At 37.3% G+C, this 14,395-nt stretch overlaps 1 long non-coding RNA gene across 1 annotated transcript; it reads right to left on the minus strand.

Moving 5' to 3' along the window:
* Positions 1 to 792: 792 nt before the first annotated feature.
* Positions 793 to 3,943, minus strand: LOC126810709 (uncharacterized). The gene is made up of 5 exons (XR_007675279.1): positions 3,880 to 3,943; positions 2,955 to 3,175; positions 2,221 to 2,328; positions 1,731 to 1,865; positions 793 to 1,354 (listed from the first exon to the last, which is right to left on the minus strand). It is a non-coding gene; the product is annotated as an uncharacterized LOC126810709 (long non-coding RNA).
* Between the last annotated feature and the right edge of the window lie 10,452 nt (positions 3,944 to 14,395).

Here is a 14,395-nt window from a genome sequence, read left to right on the forward strand (position 1 = left end):
CCCTAAAATTCTTTACTAGGGATACTACCCCTGTTCATAGATTTTGCAGAGTAGCTTGAACCTGAAATGAACGTACTACTCCGACATAGCTAATGAAGACGAGCATACGCCATGCTGTGTGCTAAGAGGTAAATTTTATCCGGACAGAGTCACTACGGCCTACTCTTATATCGAATTTCAACTGCCAAGGAATCTTTAACGTGCACGCCAATGTGTACACGGCACCTCGGTTTTTCGTCCCCATCCGAACGACTCTACGTTGTCCTTTGTCATGCCCCCGGTCCTGCACCACTGACAGGAACGAACCACGCCGGAAAATCCCGATGAACTTTCTCGGCCAGCGCAGGAATCGAACACGGGAAATCCAGTTTAGCGAGGAGGGTTGGATGGTCGTATGGTTAGCACGTGCGTGCTGTATCATAAGGACAGTCATTGAGTCAACTGGCGTGGTTTCGAATCACCGGTTGTACGTGACAAGGAGTAGGGTCGCCTGTCCAACCTCGTGGGTTTTCTCCGGGTCATCCGGTTTCCTCCCACTGCTAAAAGACCCCTACGCGCAAGTGAATTATAAAAATAAAATTCAACCATGTGTTAGTCGCGAAATGACCTAGTTTGTGTCGAGTGGACGTTAAACCCCATTTCTCTTTCTCTCTCTATCTCTCCAGATTAGCGAGCCAGGGTCTTAGCGACTGAGCCACCGTGGCCCCCTCGCTTGAACCTTATATCACAGTAAATAAACCAAAAATAAAAAATGAGATAATCAAACAGTAAGTTTATTCTATTTTACTTGTATATTTATGTACAAAAGTTCCAAGATATAAATTATACATAATATTGCACACACCTTTATTCAACATGATATGAAAACAATGGTATTTACAAATATGAAATAAAACAATATTATAAACAATATTTTACACTAATTACACCGTTAACACCTTTTTTGTTACATAATTGTTTCTTCAAAATCATTAATTAAGTTTTGTTAAATATGTAAATCCTAAATCTGAATTTGTAGAGATTGTACTGCACATTACATGTATTTCAAAAGATTTGGAAAATAGTTTTTAAGAAATGTTGGTTTTCAAAGATCCTACTTAGTAATTTTTACATAGTAGTTTTCAGTAAACAAAATTATTTGCAGAAATATCCTCGACAACCACAATAAGTTGGTAGAGTTTGTTCCATAAAGTAGAAACCTCCAACACCATGACCCTTGAACTGCATACCATGTGTATACTGAATGAAAGCCTCGGTGTTATCTTCACAATAAGCTAAGAAAGTCCTCTTTACAAAGCCCCGCTTAACACAGAAATATCCTTCAACGTGACCATATGCCAAACTACAGGGACCACTGAAGTGTCAAAAGAAATTTTTTTTTTTTTTTTATTATTAATAGAACTATGTTTTGTTTCATAACCATTAATCTATGAAACGATTGGTTCTAGGAACCCACGAAATCAACCTAGCCAGCTTCGGATCTCCTTGTTCTTGGAATATATAGTGCACCGTTTACAATACTTCTCCTGGATACGAACGCATCAGTACGTTCTTTCTACAAGGTTTACATGCTCGCTCTAACAATTGTTATTAAAATTAGATTACAAATTCATTTCGTTTATTGTCCCGATGTCGTACCGCATCAAAAAATAAAAAGAAACGTAACTAAAACACTAAAAACATAACCTGATGTAATGTTACATGTTAAGTTCATTCTAACAAAAGCTTACCTGCAATCCGCATAGTAGATTTTTTGTTCTTCGGGATTAACAATATGACATCTTTGACCACTCAAATTCACAGACGTAATGATTTTTCTATTACTCTTACATACGCAGTCAAGTGAGTACGAACCTGCGACCTCTCTGAAAAAAATAATAAAGATACTCTCATAAATATATAAAATTATATAAATTAGGGGAAAAGGTCTGATTGTTGTAATTGTTATAATTCCTATTTTGGAGGAGTTTCAAGGCGTACTTGATTTCAGCTCTGTAAAAACAAAAACAAAATTATATAAATCAAGTTTGCATTAAGAGTTTTAAAGCTGTAAAACTATTTTTAAATTTTGTTAATAAGAGTAGCGGAATATAAAGGCATGAACGTATTTTGAAAACAAAATTAAAATGCGCAGGTATTTACCTAGGTGTTAACCGGTTTAAAAGTTAAACTGACTGGGGGTTAATAATAGTATCTAAATCAACAAAGCAAATTACTTACTTGTGATCCATTAAGTAATTATTTTCCGAAATAAACATACCAGCCATCCTCATATAATTGTAATATGTTCTATTTTGAGACATTTTCAAGGCGTAATTGATTTCCTTTCTGTAAAATAATTGAATAATTAGTTAAAAACAAAAACAAAATTCGTTTCAAATAAAGAGTATTCCCTATTCCTATTTTCCACTAACTCAGTGTTCCTATTTCGAAAAACATGAATGTTATAAAACTGTTGGTAATTCATTAATTTACTTCGAACAAAGTTCGGTGATTTGTTCGAACCACAAAGACTATTTTTATCTGAAAGTATTAACAACCATGACCAGTGTAATATTGAACGCGTAATTATATCATTCGATTGAAACCAGAATTCATATCGATTGATGCCAGTGGATCCACAATTATATCAATAGATTTGCGGATTAAATAATCTACAGTCGATTTACAGTATATGTATACCTACTCCCTAACCAGTTTGACGAGGAGATGGGTCGCCTGTCCAACCTCATAGTTTTACGCCGGGTTCTCCGGTTTTCACCCGCAGCTAAAGACCCCTACGCGTAGGCGAATTATTAAAATAAAATTGTACTGTATGTTCGTCCCGAAATGACCATTGTTGTGAGTGGACGTTAAACACGATTGAGAACTTGAATTCAATTTGTGTCGCAAAAGAATCATGCCAAGATTATGGTTTACATTACTCCCGAATCAATATAAATATAATAACTTACGCTGGGTAGTTGAGTTTATCAGTACATATGAAAGAATCATCAAAATATTGATCTTCACGGACTTGTTGGTCATAACAGAAGTTTGGTCTGGTTATTGGTCCTAAAGGTTTCCATGGGATCCCGGATACTAGATTTCCAGAAATGCCTTTATCTCCACGTGGTGACACACGAGCATAGATACCACAGACAAGGCTGGTCAATATAGCTAGGTTGTAGATATTCTAAAATTTAAAAAAAAAAAATGAGACATTGTACATTTAGTCAGGTAAACTTCTACATGCATAAACACAAGAAAAGAAATATGAGGTGGGGGGGACGGGGGGGAGGGGATGGGGTGAGTGGGGGTTGCAAATGGCTAAGCATTGAATACAATAGAGGTGTAGAAATCGCTTATTTGATGCCGCCTTTGGAAGAAACATAACTTTAACGTCACTCCGGAATAAATGAAATGAAATGGAGTTCAACTCCCCGCTATTCTGCTCCATCCGGGCTAATTAAGACGCGGGCATACGCCATGCAGTGTACTATGAGGGAAATTTTATCCAGACAGAGGCGATACGACCCTATTTCAAATTCAAACTGTCAAGGGTTCTTTAATGTGCACGCCATGGTGTCCACTTGGCTTCGTTCTGTACCACTAGAACGACCAGACCCTGTTCCTTGCGTACTGCACCACTGACAAGGGGAAACCACGTCGGAAAACCCCAATACTGGGATTGAACCCGGAACCCCTAGATTAGCGAGCGAGAGCCTTACTCACTGGGGCTCCCTGTAAGACACAAAAAGAACTAAGACGATGTAATTTCACCGAAATGTCTCTTTTTGAAAGAGCGAACACAAAAAAAACAAAAAAAACCAAAAAAACATAACATTTGAGTGTTTAAAATCCTTAAGCTCTTAAAATAATTTGACTGTACAAACTTACCATATTATAACTTTGACTTCTACTACAATTAAATAAAGATACAACGAAGAAGACTGACTTGTTTCGGGTCCCAGGCGCTTTTATATTCTTGTCGCCGTCAATCAACTTGTTTAATTGACGTCAGAAATACTATCTCTCTCAAGGGGTGGAGCTTGATCTGGTAGATTACTGTCCATCAAAAGTTGAAGACTTTTTCACCAGTTTTTGGCAGTTCCTTTTACGTCACGAAGAAGAATAATTTGCGGTGACACAACCACGACGTCAGCTTGTCCTTCAGAGGTCGTTCTTGCAATTAATCAAAGCATTGAGTTAATGGTTTAACTATTTTAATATAGATAAATATATTGATAAATATTGTATTGAGGGTGGTGTTGTGTTTATTATGGGAATGGTGTGTTGATGATATACTTACTACAGTAACAAGGAAATCGTCAGACGAACCTCTTTTATGAGATACTATACAAATTGTTAGCCACTTTTTATGTTTGCGCCGTCCTCATTACCGGTTTGGTGTTGCAAAGTAGGGGTTAAACCCAATTTCATTTTGATAGCTGCGATTTTTCTAATAATCAGCAAGCAAACACCAAATAATAAATTGAATTTCGATTCTTTACTGTATGTCGCAGATGTACAAGAAGTCTATGTACATTTACTGCTATCGATGTATCACTGATATAAAATAATCCTGAATACCGATGAACAGTTCCAAATAAAACTGTGAACTTACTATGGAAGCGAGATTCCGTATATCTGCTGTGAGCGAGTTCAAATAAAACTCAATATCATAAATATCATCCACTGTCTTCGACATTGCAAACAAGTCTGATTGGTTAATTTAAATAAACATTGATGTTGTTATCTTCTGATATCCAATATTTAATGGAGCCAAGTCTCTAACTCAATATTTTCCATAATATTCGAAATTAAAAACACGAATTAGAATCCAATACTGATCAATTTCAATCAATATTGATGTTGTTATATTGCCGTGAAACTATGGGATCCTAACATCCAATAGTTAAGACACAACATTTTAGAATCAGTACACGAGTCGTGTACCCTATCGTTTCGGGTGCCATTTTGTAATGAACAAATAAAAGCATGTCCTACAGCACAATGTGGAAGTAATTAGTAAAGGCTTATTCAAAAACGACACAATAATAATTTTAAAAACGTGTAGAATGCACGTATATCGCCGAACATAACTGATTAGAAATTACCGTAAAAACAGAAACGATTGAATGTAATAAGTTTAAATACATTTTATATTACTTTGTTATATGCGTTGCGACGCATTTGTGTCCATTTAGGTGCCAATGAATAGCAATTTAATTTCTTATCATGGTAAATATTTCCTAGATATGCAGAATCCTTTCTACGACGGTGATGACGACAAAATACTATATATATATTTTGACAAAGTGTATAACACAGAAGCAAAACTGTTTCTAGGGGAAAGCTGGCGTATGGCAACAATTCAAAGTATCTTCCAATGAAATGGGTGTAACCTAATGCAATGAAAGAACTTTCAGGGATTTGTATACAAATATACAAAAAATACTATTAGCTATGTGAACTGCTAATATAAGTGTTATCAGATGTTCTAAAAATCAACTATACGGTTACCCCGTTTAATGACTGAATCCGTGTGCCGAGTCAAATTTACCCATGGTCAGCGGTGCAGGCAAGGCACGGGGTCTAGTGGTTCGGGTGGGAAGAAAAACATCGGGATGTACATAAAAGAACCCGTGACAGTTGGAACTCTAAAAAAAGGAGACGGTGACGCCGCAGTCCGGTCAAAATTTGAAGATTTTATGTGTCAATCTATTACAACGGTATTTAAGTTCCTCTGGAGGAATATGTGACTTTTGAAACGCGGCATTTATATTTACGTTTACGTTCCAGTCCGTGATAAATGGTCCAGATTGAAACGGTTATCCGAACAGAATGCTTTATCAGCGTTCCGTTCTGGGAATCATTCCTGGCATGTTTAAAAGTAATAATATAATTGAGTTTGTGTCCGATGTAAAATGAGAGTGAAAATGTTACAACACCAATGAAATATCCTAAAGTACGGAAACATGTACATAAAAATATTTGTACATAACCGATCCATCAGTAATCCTTAGTCACCAATCATGCACAAAGACAAGAAAAGAACACAGTCATCAATCAATCATAATAAAATGACATAAAATGAAATGGGGCTTAACGTCCTACTAATTATAATAAAGAATAAAAATAAAAACGGGTATGAAAAAAAAAAATATAGTGATAAATTTTATCATCATTTAATCCAATCGATCACAATTAAGCAATGTCAGGAAATGTTTTGTTTTGGTATATTTTTTTTTTTTTTTTTTGGGAAACAAAACATATATTTTAATATGCATTCTTACAAATACATGGCCCAGTAAGTCAAGTGCAAATTGTGATTAATTGATTTTAATGCGTCTCTGATAAATGGTCGTTTTTAAGATTGAGAAAGAGAGAGACCGAGACCGAAGTGTGTGTGTGTGGGGGGGGGGGGGGCGGCATTTCGGGAATAACATATTGTACAAATCTTATATTAATCTTATAATTTAGCAGGGGGTCACGGTGGCTAAATGGGTAAGACGCTGGTTCGCTAGCCTGGAGGTCGGGTGTTCGATCCCTGCATTGGCCGAGAAAGTTGACCCCCTGAACAGGACAGCTGTCTAGTCGTTCGGATGGGACGAAAAACCGAGGTCCCGTGTACACATTGGCATGCACGTAAAATATCCCTTGCCATTTGGAATTCGATATAATAGTAGGCTGTAGTGCCGCTGTCTGGGCAAAATTTCCCACATAGCACACTGTATGGCGTATGCGAGCAGAGCCTCGTTTAACATAGTGACTAGGCGGCGCCGCCGCCGCGCACTGGCCAAACTGGCCTACTGAGCCCAAAAGTTGAAAACTGGGCGGCAACATACATACGTTTAGAAAATCGCTGACAAGGTTTTTCCCATGTGCCAATACTATATCATGGTGCGTAGGTTTACAAAATCGTCTTTCTGATTGTTTTATGGGTATATTTCTGTCTGCGGGTCAGCCGCAGCATTGTTTTGATCTCGATGTTACAGGGTATTAATCAATCCATGGTTTAACAAGATGCCAAAACTAATAGTGTATCAAATCTCCGAAACTATTTTTAAGTGCGCAGAAATCGAGTCTAAGGGAGTCAATTTTCAAAATTTTCTGGGGGACGCCCCCCCCCCCGACCCCTTGCGCAGGCTCTTACCTGCGGTGTTCGCGCGGCTCGCACCTACGGTGCGCGCGGGTCGGGCTTCGCCCGACATTGCCGCGCATGACCAAATTCCAGTGGACCTACAGATAAACGAGTTCCCTTGAAAAGATTTTTTGAAGGTGATTGAAACAATTTCAACACTCTATGCTAGGAATATATTTGTAATATAGTCTACATTACTAATAATATTCGAATACCCCTCGATGATGTTGTGTCATTGATTTCATTATAAAAGACCTTGTTTCTTAATCAAATAGCTGTGGTTTTTATTTCCTTTTTTTTATTTAATGTATATCTCTGAAAATCATATACATATCACTTTTCTTTCCCTTTCTTGTTATTCCAATTATATTTTGGATTTGGAGTTTTAGGCGTTATGTAGCATAGTTATTCTCATTCGCTGAGGCTATTTGGGGGCTATTTGCCACACTTGGTACATCTGCAGGCCGCAATTAGCAGCCAGTACCGCTGACTGGAAGTGGTCGAAATTTTGCATACTATGAGATATTATTAGGGTTTCACACTGCGTAGCCATTTTGACACAGCCAGAGACAAGGCACATAGCTAAGGTTCTTTGGGTTTTTTTTATTTTCGACGAATCTTCGGAGATATTAGGCGCCAAATTTTGAAAATTTAAATTTTTACGAAAAACCTTTTTATTAATGAATATTTTTATGTGGTATTTTACCAAGGGTTAAAGGGTCACCGTATTTTTCCTTGGCCCCCATTGGCTAATTCAGTTTTTCAGTCCTGGATTAATTATTTATTGTTCGATTTGTATAAAACAAAGTTCATATGTTCCGCGGTCCAAAATGTCATTTTTTTTTTGTTACCGGTACATTTTCCTTTCGGCAACGGAAGTAACATAAATTTAGCAAAAACTGCAATTTTGAGAGTTCGGTACCACTTTTTGAAAGCAAATATTATTTTTTTCAAATCTGGTATGACTGAAAGGGTTTGCCCTGTTAATGCGCAGAAATCATCGCGCTCAGTTTTTTTAATTTTTATTTCGTTTTCGGATCATTTCGATTTAAAGGTGAAAAAAGGTGAAAAAATGAGCTATTCACAACCCATTCAGGCTTTTCATATTTTAAAATATTTCTTCGCAACTTTCATACGAAGAGAATGTATGTGAAAAAGAATTTGTAATATGAACAGTTGCCGAGAAATGGGCAATTTTGTATGAGTCACTTTTTTATGCTAGTTTGCCTGTATAAGAGTCAATTATTATTCGATTTTCATAAAAGTGACACCATTTGATGCGTAATGTCAATTTTAACAAGGTCAAACCAAATTAACATTTTCAATGTCACCGGAAATGACGTAATTTGGGCAAAAACTGGATTTAGAGCCTTCAAACCAGTAATTTATTCAAACGAGTCGTATTTGTTATTTGTTTAAAATTTCGATATTTGATTCAAATCAACTAACAGAATGAACCCATACGATCATATAGATATCACAAAATGGTTTCTAACGTGTTCAGTTGTGGAGAAATAGACGATTTTCAACACGTAACTTTTCAAGGTTTTTGGTCCATAAAAGCGTCAATTATTATTCGATTTTCATCAAATTTCCAGTGTGTGATACCTAATGCCATTTACGATTTTATACAAGTAATTTAACACTTTTTCTGTCACCGGAAGTAAGGTCATTTTGGCAAAAACTGTATTTTTAGCCTTCAAAGCAGATATTTTATTCAAATGAGTCTGATTTGTATTGTTTTTAAAATTATGATATTTGATTCCAATCAACAAATAGATTAAACCCACACGATCATACAGATACCAAAAAATGGTTTCTAACTTGTACGGTTGCAGAGAAATTGTCGATTTTCTACAGGTCACTTTTCAAGGTTTTTGTTCTATAAAAGTGGCAATTATTATTCGATTTACATAAAAAAATTTCACCATGTGATGCCTTATGCCATTTATGATTTCATAAAACTAATTTAGAATTTTCATTATCACCGGGAGTAATGTAATTTTGTCAGGATCACTTACATGTAACAAATGTATACAATGGATTGATATTGCCGGATTTGGTTGATTCTGCGTACATTTTATTTGATGTGTGAAATGCTTACATGGAAACCTGTTTAATAGTTTCATCGGTACCGGAAGTGACATATGTTCAAGGGTAACGGGGCACCGGTGAAACCCGGCATTACTGCGTCGCAGTTCTAGTTATTATTGTTATCATAATCTGTAAGTTTCATTGAAATCAGTTGATAATTGCGGTCTGCGGTCGTCCATATGAAATGTGTGGTAACCTTTTACCTATGCTCTGAAATATTATTATTGTTATCATAATAGGTTAGTTTCATTAAAATCGGTTGATAATTGAGTTCTACAGCCGTGCCACATGGAATGTGTGATACATGTAATCTGATATTTCCGAAACCGCTGACTGGAAGTGGTCGGGATTTATGCCTATACTCCGAGATATTATTAATCATATCACAATCTGTAAGTCTCGTTGAAATCGGTGATAATTGAGGTCTGCTATCGTAAGGCTATTTTGAAATTCTGCCTTACCACATGTGATACATAGCCATTGCCATTCTAATTGTGTGCAAGCAGTAAATATTTTGTATAGATTGTGTTTCTTGTAGATCTATATTTTTTAAAATAAGTCTATTAAGTATGTCTGTGAGTAGAATGCAATTTTATTAAGCGGCGAAAAGTTGGCAGAAGACAATTATAATCCAGGAATTAACACAGGATTCGATCTGTATGGTAAATGGACAGTGACTAAACGACAAATGGGCCAACAAGCTAAAAATGGATTCTCTCTCAATCAAGTCTCATGATATACAAGAATGATGAAAACAGATTCTCGCGGTATGGGATAGTTTCCTTCCTATGTAAATGCTTTCAGAGGAATTTGATGCAAATCTTTGATAAATTTGTTTGAATCTGTTTTTGTCCAAATCAAATCACACGGTACTCGAGAATCGAAACTACCTCAGTGAAATATGCACCAACAAATTATACATATAGATATACAATTTTGACATCCCATAATGGGGAGGAAAAAATCTTTCAATATAATCTGAAAGATCACTACTCAATATATCTCGGTGCAAGGTACCTTTTATTTGAGGAAAACGATTAAATTGAAGTTTACAGTAGCTAAGAAAGTAATTTGTACGTATATTTTTCTAGATGTTGGTACAAAGTTTTCCCTTTCAAATATATTATTTAAACATTAAATAAAGGGTGAAGATACATCTCAAGAAAGGTGACGAACGTCAGTTTTTGTATGAAACAAGGTTGACACACCTGTAGAGGATGTTATTAAAGATGCAACTTGTATTTATAATGGTAGATTAAACTAAAGCATACAAAGTCCTACATTTCTTTTTATAAAAGAGAATGTCTGTTCGCTATTGTACACCTTGTATTTTGTCGAGTACGGTGGAATTAACCACAGGAGTCTGACCTTCTATCCGTATATATATGCATACACCATGTCCAACATGGCGTATGCATATATACTATTCAAAAAAAGTAGGGGATATTTGGTTTTGGGGGCATAATACTAAAATATGCAAATGACTACGAAAAAAGTCACTATAGAACCTAACAGAAGAAACATTTCCAGTTACATGTGACGCCCAAACGCACCAATAGCTACCGCATGGAATGCAGGTGATGCTTGGGATCATCATGGGGGTCCAACCCAAGATTTGCACGACTCTGACTTTGAATGTTACAGTCATTGTGGCATTGAATTCCAGGGTGGAAACATCAGTTTAATTGTTTTAGTGACCAGAAAACAAATTTTGATATGCGTCGGCTTACCCAAAATGAAAGGTTACGTGCCCTTGGCATGCTACAGCTCGGCACAACACAGGCGGTTGTGGCGCGGACGATGAATGTTTCTCAGTCTGTCATAAGCAGGCTATGGTCCAGATACCGTGATACACAATCTGTACAGGACAGACCACGCTCAGGTCGACCAAGGGCGACAACTCAAGCCCAGGATCGATTTATCCGTACCTTGGCCTTGAGAAATCGTGTCATCACAGCAAATCAGATCAGCGCTCGTCTTCAAACAGACACTGGTGTGAGAGTGAGTGGCCAGACGATTCGGAATCGACTGCATAGGGGTCACCTTCGCGCCCGACGTCCTCGCGTGATCCCTTGTTTGAGAGATCATCACATTCAGGCAAGACGTCGTTGGTGTAGGGATCGTCAACACTGGGATAATCGACGCTGGAGCAATGTGATGTTTTCAGATGAGTCAAGGTTCACTGTTGATTTTTTGGACAGACGTAGGAGGGTGTGGCGTCGTCGAAACGAGCGCTTCCAAGACGTTAACGTCATCAGACATGATCGATTTGGGGGTGGTTCTGTTATGGTGTGGGGAGGCATCACTGTTGCTGGAAGAACGGCTTTACATGTTGTTGCAGGGCGTGTTACAGGCCAGTACTACCGGGACAACATCTTGGCAGTCCATGTTGTGCCGTTCGCACGACGTCATGGCCGCCGTTTCATCTTCCAGGATGACAACGCAAGATGTCACAGGGCCAGGATCGTTACAGGTTACCTCCAACAACAGAACATCACCACATTACCTTGGCCAGCACTGAGTCCCGACCTCTCCCCCATCGAGCATGTCTGGGACATGCTTGGACAGAGGTTACGTCAACGTCAACAACGTCCTGCCAATGTCCAAGAGCTTGCTGCTGCGTTGCAACAGGAATGGGACAATCTGGACCAAAATGACCTTAGACGTCTCATTAGGAGTATGCCACGTCGGATCAATGCTTGTTTGGCAAACAGAGGAGGATTTACCCGTTACTGACTTGGTTGTGATGCTGTGGTAACTTTGCTGTTTGACCCCGGGTATCATTTTACCCTTATAATGGTCAGTCTGTGCCTTACTTAGTCTAACGATCATTTGGAATAAATCGATGAATGTGAACTTCATTTCATTTTGTCATTTGTTTCTTCGTCAGTTTCATTAGGTGACTTTAATAACACTTAAAAATCAAATATCCCCTACTTTTTTTGAATAGTATATATATATACGGATAGAAGGTCAGACTCCTGTGAATTAACACTCCGCGATACGATTCAGGCAGTGTAGAAATATAGAGAGCATATTTCCTAGCAGACTTCGTCAAGAAAGCAGTATCTAAATAATGGAAGGGAGGTAAATCCAATGAAAGATGTTAACTTACTCGGGTTTCAGATATTTACAGTTAGGCTATTTCTAGACCCTATTAGGCCTGAACATACTTTTCTTTTCGTTTCTTCTTTTTTATGAAAGGTGGAATTAACACTCGATCATTATTGTGTTTTTAGGCTATGGATGTTAGAATAATGGAGATTTTTCACTCGTGCTGGTCTTATAAATATAATTTTTTTTTTTTTATTCCGTTGCAAACAAAATCAAAAGTCAATAAGTCCCCGAAAATTTGCGGTTTTGAACTCCGTTTTTTTTTTGGATAAAATTACCCTTGTAAATGTAAGTCGGAATGTCAGAATTAGCCTTGGCTATACATCGATCAGGGAGAGGAAGTAAACTATGTCATTTCGGGACAAACGTATGGTTCATTTTATTTCTGTTCAATAATTCGCTTGTGCGTAGCCTAGTGGTCATTAGCAGTGGGGAGGACCCGGAGAACACCCACGAGGTTAATCATTAGCCCCCCCCCCCCCTACATTGATCATGAAATCAGACAACACAATCAGACTAGTGGTATAACATTATTAAAAGAAATCAAGTGGGTTTGCCACTTGCAACGTAAATTAAATGGGTCAAATTTAATCGTAGTTTTTTTTTTTAAAAAAAACACATCTGATTCGTATGGTGTTCTATTTCGACCACTTCCCGCAAAATTCGCGTCGTGCCTCTCTTTTTTCAATGTTAAGTTATTAAAGAAAAACAGCGATGTCGACTTTTTTCTAAACGGATATAGCTTTGGTGCTGAAATGCGCAGGCACAAGGAGAATTCATAATCATTTGCCGTTTGGTAGGCTATTTTTTCCTCAAAACATTGATTAATATTGAACAGAAGGAAGGTGGGCTATGTTAATTGCATTTTCAGTTGATGGCGTCTGTGAATGGTGAATAATATTGGACGTACAGCTAAATTAAGGACCCAGTGTATAAGTCATTTAGAATATATTTAATTGTTTTATATATTTTATCGTTTGTATAAACATGTAAAAAACATTATATTAGGATATAAATATTAAATAAATTATAATAATAAACAAAACAAAACAAAACAAAAACATAAAAAACAAAAAAAAACTTATAGAAATACAGATTCATATTAATTTAAATAATGAAATCTCCCTAAGGGAAGTCAATCTATATACAATATTATTATAGTTTGCGTGACGCAAAGGGATGCTTTTTCTGTAAGTGGCCGAACTAGAACACCATAGATTCGGCCTAAACTTTTTATACGCCCACACTGAAATGTGTTCGTATATTGTCGTCGTCGCCCCCGTCCGTCCGTCCGTCGGTCCGGCGTCCACAATTGCTTGTGGACGCTCTAGAGACTAAAGTTAATATCCAATTGACTTTTAGATTTATACAGTGTCATGAGACGATGAATCCTATTAATTTTCAGCGATTTCCAATAATTACTGCCAGAGTTATGGGAAAAACAGTGTTTAAGGTCGTGAGACGTGGAAGCGCAGTGATTTCCAATGCTTCCCGATAATTACTACCAGAGTTATGGCCCATGATCACTTTGAAAAATCTTGTGGATTCTCTGAGATGAACAAGTAGGCCTATATTGATTTTCAATGAATTTTGATAACTTTAACAGCTAAATCCATGATATTTAATGTTTCGTATATTAAACTTTAGCATATAGGGCAGAACTAAAAGCCAAACAAATTCTAATGATTCTCTGATAATTACTTAATGTAATGAGTTGTTACTAATCAGATTTCAGTGTAGGCTATAATTAATGTTTCATATTATGCGACAACTCTTAATGACTGCCGGGCGACTTAGCTGCTGTAGGCGTATCTTTCGTTGTCAGGCAATCTATCCTTATTTTTATCAGTTCTTGGATGGCTAAATCTATTTCTTAAGGCCAGCTCAATTTTCGTCAAGGTCACTGAGGTGTAAATCTGGTTAGGACACGTGATTGTTGGCGAGCGTGGGTTAGAGCTGGGTAAGCATTGGGGCTAGGTCCACAGGTTTAGGGTTAGGGTTGGTGTAAGCGCTCTCCCTGTTTACATCTCGTGACCTTTCGCCAAACTTAAAGTTGGCCTT

The sequence above is a fragment of the Patella vulgata genome, chromosome 2 (genome assembly GCF_932274485.2).
Source record: "Patella vulgata chromosome 2, xgPatVulg1.2, whole genome shotgun sequence".
Taxonomy (NCBI): Eukaryota; Metazoa; Mollusca; class Gastropoda; family Patellidae; genus Patella; species Patella vulgata.